We start from the raw sequence: 7,334 nt of genomic DNA on the forward strand, positions 1-7,334 counted from the left end.
TGTGTGAGGATAGGGGATCATTTCATGTTGCTAAGCCTTTAAGGTATTCTTAGGTGGCCATTCCAGCTCCTTCATTGCTAGTCACCTCAAGATGACAAATGTTTATTCACACCTACCACAAGCCAGACACCACACCAGCCATGGGGATCTATGGCCTTATCCCCCAAGAAGCACACAAGGAGCAGAGGAAACAGCTCAGAAAGTGCTAGAACATTCTGGAACACAGTCAAGGGATGGTTTATTCTTCATTGGGGCAGGATGGAATGAAGTGAACGGGAAGATTAGGTGGTGTTCACATTGAGCTGGAAAAGAGTTTGTGAAGGTCTTATGGCCTCTTCCTATCCCCCTTGATCTGCTTGGGGAGGAAGTGGTGGGGGCATGGGGTTGGCAAGCAGTGCCCTCGGGCCTGTAGGGGCTCCACACTGTCCTCCCCACACACTCAAGGCTCCAGCATCAAGCTGCAGTGGATCCCGGGCCTCTCCGGCCTCCTGCTGTTCCCGGACGAATGAGATGTGGGTGGCCTGCCTGGGAGCCCAGTGCATGCATTTCGGTCCTGGCCCATTTTCAGAAAATAGCTCGGAGAGAGAAACCGGGTCCTGCTGTGCTCTGCGCAGTCCTAGTACTGGTTTTATAGTCTTCAGACAAAACCTCCAACTTGGGTTTGTTACATTTTCTGCATGCTTTCCAGATACTTTGTAAAATACAGGTGGTTTGTGGTTTTATATTTTGCTGTCACTGGGAAGCCAGTTGGGGACCTGAGTATACAATAAAGTACTTAAGGGAATTCAGCTGGTGGTGGTGGGCCTGTAGGGATGGCTGTGAGGGGTTGAGGGTTGAGGAAGTGGTCAGCTGCTGCCGCTTCTCGGGTGGGAGTCCCACACTCCCACCTGTTCTCAGTTACGTATAAGCCTGTGTTTCTCACCAGTATCCACCCCTCAAAGACAGCGAGGTTCAAAAGCCTCAGTACTGTTTCCTTTATGTATGGCAGCTCCCTTAATTTTCGCAGAAATGCCGGAGGCAGGTCATGCTGTCGAAGGTGAGTAAATTACCTTGCCAGGGTCCTGAGAACCACGTGGCCGAGGGCTTCAGAGCCCTGCTTACCTCCAGCCCTGTGGGTTCAGGGAAGCAATGTGAGAGGACACAGAATGGGTAACCTGTGCCTTTTGGGTTTTATTTTATTTTATTATTTATTTGTTTTTCCGAGAAAGAGTCTCACTCTATCGCCCAGGCTGGAGTGCAGTGGTACAATCTTGGCTCACTGCAACCTCTGCCTCCTGGGTTCAAGCGATTCTCCTGCCTCAGCCTCCCGAGTAGGTGGGACTACAGGTGAGTGCCACCATGCCTGGCTAATTTTTGTATTTTTAGTAGAGACAGGGTTTGACCATGTCGGCCAGGCTGGTCTTGAACTCCTGACAGGTGATCTGCCTGCCTTGGCCTCCCAAGGTGCTGGGATTACAGATGTGAGCCACTGCATCTGACCTGGGTTTTATTTTTTATTAAATGATCCAAAACTCGCTGCCTGAAGCTTTTAAAACCTAGTGGCAAATAAAGTCTTTTAACTGTAGGTTTGCCCTGGGACCGTGCAACAATTCTAAATCAGTTTGGGAGAGCATGTGCCCTGATCCAGGGTCATCAATGTTTTAAGATTTTTTTCAATCTGTTTTCTACCAATGAAGGAAGTACAAGATAAAAACAAAACACTGGCACACCCAACTTTAGAAATGTCGAAAATCCTTCCAAAGGTTACAGACCAGCCAGGCCGCCCCTGTCCCCTTTGTGGGCTGAACCAGGCTCAGTTTGCAGAGCCTTGGCACTCTGTGCTGTGCTCTCAGCAGCTAGAGGCGGCAGCACTGAGGGCAGACATGCCACTTTTTTTTGATCCCTAGAGTTCATGGCTCCTTCAGCAAGGAGGGTCTATAGGACCACATCTCTCCAAGTCTCACTCCTCATCCCCTGGGGCAGATTTTTCCTTTATGAGGTGACTGGCCTTGGAGCTCAGAGCTGGGGAAGGTGCTCCCTAGACAGGGTTGAGCCCTAATCCCAGTAGGCAGGGGGCTTGTAGAAGCCAGAGCACACACACAGCCACCCACAGATGCACTTCGTGATGGAGGATACCCAGGAGAGACTTTTTATTTCATTAAATTAAGTAATTAATTTATTATTATTATTATTTGAGACGGAGTCTCACTCTGTCACCCAGGCTAGAGTGCAGTGGCGTGATCTTGGCTCACTGCAACCTCTGCCTCCCAGGTTCCAGCAATTCTCCTGCCTCAGCCTCCCAAGTAACTGGGACTACAGGTGTGCATCACTACGCCCAGCTAATTTTTTGTATTTTTAGTAGAGACAGGGGTTTCACCATGTTGGTTAGGCTGGTCTCAAACTCCCAACCTCTTAATCTGCCCACCTTGGCCTCCCAAAGTGTTGGAATAACAGGCGTGAGCCACCGCGCCCAGCCTATTAGTTATTTTTTTTTGGAAAGGGAGTCTTGCTCTGTTGCCCGGGCTGGAGTGCAGTGGTACGATCTCAGCTCACTGCAACCTCCACCTCTCGAGTTTAAGCAATTCTCCTTCCTCAGCCTCCCGAGTAGCTGGGATTCCAGGCACGTGCCACCATGCCTGACTAATTTTTATATTTTTAGTAGAGATAGGGTTTTGCCATGTTGGCCAGGCCAGTCTTAAACTCCTGACTTCAGGTGATCTTCCTGCCTCGGCCTCCCAAAGTGCTGGGATCATAGGCATGAGCCACTGCGCCCGGCCCTAGGAAAGACTTTTTAAGAAGCTTGACTGGGTGGTAGCATTTGGTGCTGTCCTAGAGGATTAACTAGTGTAGTATGCATCTTCCTCACAGCCCTGCCGGGTCAGAATGATCAGCCCAGCTCATCGGCTACAGGCCTTGCCCCATAGTACACAGTTGGGAGGTGGCAAAGCCAGGATTTGTTGGGAGGTGGCAAAGCCAGGATTTGAACCCAGACCCATCCCCATGGCGCCCTCGGGCAGCTGCATGTGTGGCAGGTGAGCCACCTGCTGCGCTGGCCAGCTCTGGGGAGGAAGGGTGGGAAGTGTTTGTGTGTGCCAGTGGCTGAGAAGGGGCCACCCTGGGAAAGGAAATCTACATGCCCACGGGCAATTCTTTTTCTGGATGCCTTTGTCTTCATCACACGACATTCATGTGAATTACCCATGGAGAGTGTGTGATGTGAAGAATGACTTCTGTCCTTCCCTTCCTTTAAGGTCCAGGTCCAGCCTCCCTGGAATGCCTTCCTGGCAGCAGCAGCACGCGTGACCACTCCCTTTGCCCAACATCTCTGCCTCTTAAGACTGAGCCTCTTACATGACCCTGTGTCTGTGTGGCTTGTCATCTTGTGACTCTTCTCTTTATGTCATCTGACCACTCCTGTCATCTGTTGATAAGCCTCTCCACAGTGGCCCCGAGATGGCAGGGACTCCATTGTTGGTCTCTGTAGTACACATAGCAGATGCTCAAAAATTGCTGTGTATGATAATCAGATTGCCTGGAGTGTCATCTGTGAACTATTTGCCATAGTAGGAGGTAGCGATGGCTGGCTATTGTCCAGAGCCTCATCTTTTTGGCTTTGGTGGCATGGCATGATTTCAGAGGCACAGCCAACACGAACCCCTTGCTTATGTTAAATGAGCTCATTCATATTCCCTAAGTGTGCACATGCTGGACGGGTGGAGGGTGGGGTGGCCCAAAAGTCCAGGGGTGCTGAGGGAAAGCTGCCTTCATCTTCTGAGTGTCCTTCACATCACACACTAAGCCCAGTGACGAGGAGATGACTGAGAGGAAGCCAGGCCCGGGAATGTTGCCATCAGTAACTGGGGTTGGCATTTGAAGGGTCCTGTGATCGCTGGGAAAATCCTGTCCACATCGTATCAGTGTGTTGTTCTGTGAGAGGTGACCTGGTTTTCAGAAATGCCCACTCTCTGCTGAGTGCTTGCACCAGGAGCAGGTGGAGAGGTACCTGCCTCTTTCCTCTTGGTCAGTGGCCGGCTCCAAACTGTAAGTATGGGATTCAAATTGGGAGCAACAAGAAAGCCCCTTGCCACGCCCATCAGAGATTCCCCGCTCTCTGCCAAGGCAGCCCGGAGTGGACGCACTCTCCACAGCTCCCAAGGCCTGCCTGGATCTGGGTCTGGTTCTACCAGCAAGCGGTTGTGTAACTCCGGCTGCCATATGAAACCTCTCTGACCTTAGGCTTTCCATCTGTCTATAAAGTTGGAATAATAATTGCCCTGCTGACTTCCCAGGGCTTTGAGAATTGTAAATGTTAGTATTTCAGGAGCTAGAAATGATCTACCCCATCTCACTATCCATGAGGCCCAGGGCAGTTAAGTAACACATCCTAAGTCACATCACTCAGGCTGTGTGGCTCTCCTGTTCTGGTTTGTATTCATTATTGCACGTGTCGTGTTTTGTTGAATTGTTTACTAGTCCATCATTCACGCAGAGGTGTGAGCTCCTAGAGAGCAGGGATCCAGTCTCACGCTCCTTTGTGGCCGTAGCACCTGGTACATACAGAAGGTGCTCCATAAATGTGTGTTGAATTAAACTGATCTTGTCTCCTGGTTCAAATGCTCTTTTCTTTACGCCATTCTGTCTGTGATCCTAGAAACCCATATTTCCAATTCAGCTGCCCACAAAGTAGGAAACTTGCAGATGGTTTTGAGAAAAAGATGAAAGAGATGCCCAGCCACTTAGGATATCTATTAGGGTCCTGTGGTTTTGAAGACAGACCCTTCTCAGCAGATAAATATACAACTAAGACGAAATTGGAATAGCAATACCTGGAAGAAGAGTAGCAATAAATTGGAATAACAATAACAACATTAATTAAGAGCTTGTTATGGACTAGGTGTTGTGCAAAGCATTGTGCCAGCTTCTCTACTAATGCCCAAATTTCAGAGGCTGTCCCTTCACATCTGTGGGTTCTGCATCCATGGGTTCAACCAACCATGGATTGAAACTATTTGAAAAACAAACAATAAAAGAATACAATATAGCAATTATTTGCAGTGGCTCACGCCTGTAATCCTAGCACTTTGGGAGGCCAAGACAGCTGGATCACTTGAGGTCAGGAGTTTGAGACCAGCCTGGGCAACATGGCGAAACCCTGTCTCTACTAAAAATACGAAAATTAGCTGGACATGGTGGCACATGCCTGTAACCCCAGCTCCTTGGGAGGCCGAGGCAGGAGAGTTGCTTGAACCCGGGAGGTGGAGGCTGCAGTAAATCAAGATCACACCACTGCATGCCACAGAGTGAGACTCTGTCTAAAAAACAAAAACAAAAACAAAACCCACAATTATTTGCATAGCATTTACATTGTATTAAGTATTATAAGTAATTCAGAGATTATTTAAAGTGTATGAGAGGACATGCATAGGTCATATGCCATTTTATATAAGAGAATTGAGAATCCGCGAATTTTGGTATCTATTGGGGGTCCTGGAGCCAATCCCTCATGGATACAGAGGGATAACTGTATTTCTTGCTCACACCACAGACTAACGTGGGTCAATGACAGGAACCACTTGGCTCCAATTAGGAGCCATTCACACAAGAAGTGCATTAAGGGATGTGATAGATATGACTGCCCTGCACTACTATTTGTCACTTTTCTTTGTCTCCAGGCAGGTGGAAGGACTATATTTCCTGGCCTCTTGAAGTTAAGTGTCCATGTGCCTTGCTTTTACCAAGGAAAAGTGATACATGCCATTTTTAGGTGGAAGCATTTAAGAACCAATGTCTGCTTCATATTTTCCCTCCCCATTGTAGTGATTGATTTGGAGGTTCCATAATACGGAAGCATCTTGGGATGCTAAGCCAATATGTGGGGAACAGGTTTCCTGGAGAGTTGCTTGGATTGGTTTTTTGGTTTGTTTGTTTTGAGGTGGAATCTCACTTTGTTACCCAGGCTGGAGTGAAGTGGTACGAGCTCAGCTCACTGCAACCTCTGCCTCCTGGTTCAAGCGATTCTCCTGCCTCAGCTTCTTCCTGAGTAGGTGGGATTACAGGCAGCTGCCACCATGTCTGGCTAATTTTTGTATTTTTAGTAGTGACGGGATGTCACCATGTTGGTCAGGCTGGTTTTGAACTCTTGGCCTCCAGTGATCTGCCCAACTTGACCTCTCAGAGTGCTGGGATTACAGGCGTGAGCCACCGCTCCTGACTGGCTTGGACTGTTTAAGTGAGAAATAAAGGCTCTGAGATTTTGAGTTTGTTGCTATGGTATATCTTAACCTATGTTAGACAAGGGCCAGATCTGGAGGTGGCACACAAAACTTCTGCCTACATTTATTGGCCAGACTGGTCATGGAAGGCTGAGAAATAGAGTCTAGCTGTATGCTGTGTGGAGTGAAATTCTTGATTTTGTGAGTGTATGTCTTTCATCAATTTTGAAAAATTCTCCACCTTTATCTCTTTAAACATTTTTTTCTGCGATACTCGTCTGTTTCTTCTCTCCTTCCAAGATTCCAATTAGGGCTGTTATATATGTGTGTGTATGCGTATGTGTGTGTGTGTGTGTATATATATTTTTTCCTTCTTTTTTTTTTTTAGAGACAGGATATCACTCTGTCACCCAGGCTGGAGTACAGTCGTGTGATCGTAGCTCGCCGCAACCTTGACCTCCCAGGCTCAAGTGATTCTCCTGCCTCAGCCTCCCAAGTATCTGGGACTAGAGGCATGTACCACTATGCCCTGCTAATTTTTAATTTACTGTAGAACACACTCTCCCTACATTGTCCAGGCTGGTCTTGAACTCCTGGGCTCAAGCAATTTTTCTGCCTCAGCCTCCTAAAGTTCTGGGATTATAGGTGTGAGCCACCATGCCTAGCCAGTTTGAATATTTTCTACTGACAAATCTTTGAGTTAAGTGGTACTTTCGTCTGCTGTGTCTAGTTTGCTGTAGATTTTTCAATATATAAAAATTTTTCAAAGTACATTTTAGATAATGTACTTTTCAATTTTTCAATTTCCTCTTGGTTCTTTCACAGTTTCCATTTCTCTGCTCAAATTATCTATCCTTTCATTAACCAAATATATTTTTTCTTTTTCTTTAACATATTCATAATAGTTATTTTATTTTATTTTTAATGCTCCTGCAGAGATATAATGGTTATTTTAAAGTCTTTGCCTGCTGATATCTGTGGGTCTGTTTCTACTGATTATTTCTTCTACTGCTTATATTGATTATTTATTTTCCTGCTTCTTCCTATGTCTTATAATACTTATTTTTTGAGGTATAGTTACATACATGGAAACGCATAGATCTTATGTACACTTTAATGAGTTTTGACAATTGCATACACTCA

Source organism: Chlorocebus sabaeus, chromosome 21 (assembly GCF_047675955.1).
Source record: "Chlorocebus sabaeus isolate Y175 chromosome 21, mChlSab1.0.hap1, whole genome shotgun sequence".
Taxonomy (NCBI): Eukaryota; Metazoa; Chordata; class Mammalia; order Primates; family Cercopithecidae; genus Chlorocebus; species Chlorocebus sabaeus.